Source organism: Ursus arctos, unplaced genomic scaffold (genome assembly GCF_023065955.2).
Source record: "Ursus arctos isolate Adak ecotype North America unplaced genomic scaffold, UrsArc2.0 scaffold_14, whole genome shotgun sequence".
Lineage (NCBI taxonomy): Eukaryota > Metazoa > Chordata > Mammalia > Carnivora > Ursidae > Ursus > Ursus arctos.
The window spans coordinates 67,823,327-67,824,246 of NW_026622808.1; the positions used below are offsets into that span (position 1 = coordinate 67,823,327).

General features: G+C 48.9%; 1 non-coding gene across 1 annotated transcript; it reads left to right on the forward strand.

The window, feature by feature from the left end:
• The first annotated feature begins 446 nt into the window (after positions 1-446).
• LOC113257323 (U6 spliceosomal RNA) lies at positions 447-548 on the forward strand. The gene has a single exon (XR_003316931.1). It is a non-coding gene; the product is annotated as a U6 spliceosomal RNA (small nuclear RNA).
• The last annotated feature ends 372 nt before the right edge of the window (positions 549-920 follow it).

Sequence of the window (920 nt, forward strand, 5' to 3'; positions counted from 1 at the left end):
TACTTCTGGTCCTGTTACTTTCTTTTTCCTCTCCGAGTTCCCTGTCTAAATTTATATCTTGGTTGGCATAGTCCCACTTGTAAATGTGAAATCAGGCTTGTTCAAAGACACTTTGCCCATGGCAAATCAGTGCAGGAGTCGAAGATTCTCATCTATATTCGCCCGACTCCAGAGACAGTGCTCAGGAGAGCAACGGGAGCTGTGAGCTTTTAGCCTTGGGGGGATGGAGTGCAGTACTCCCTCTTCCGGAACCTTCTAGGAAGGCCAGAGGAGCCTGGATAGGATCGCAGCTTATCCTGTTCCGGGGGGTCAGTTTAGGGGCTGCGCAGGCTTTCTCGGTGCCTCTGAGAGGGCTGAGGAGGGACTTAATGACACAGGCTGCTGGTCCTCCTGGCATAGATTTAGCTGGAGTCTGATGACTATGGACAGAAAGTAGAACAATGAGTGTGCTCGCTTTGGGGGCGCACATACGAAGATTGGAACGCTACAGAAATTAGCGTGGCCCCTGTGAGGGTGAGACACAAATTTGTGAAGCATTCCATATTTAAAGAAAAAAAAAAGACAGTAGAATAATAAGGAAGCCCAAAGCATCTGTTTCCCTTCTATTAGAAACAAAAATTCCCCAACCAGGAGCCTAAACAAAGAAAAGTCTATTTTTCTTTCACTTGGGGGAAAAATGAAAGCCCAGAGGTGCAGTGTGGGTACAATGGCAGCTTATCCATGCTGGCAAGCCCCAGGGTCCTTCTCGCTTTCCATTCTGCCCTTCGTCTCAAGATGGCAGCCGGAGGACCACCAAGAAGGGGAAACTCAAGGGACCAAGAACCTGTGACTTCCCCCTACATCTCTGGCCACAACAGAGTCCTGGCCACTCCTAGCAGCCCCAGATGCTGGGATATGTCATTTTGTAAGTCTGTCAAAAG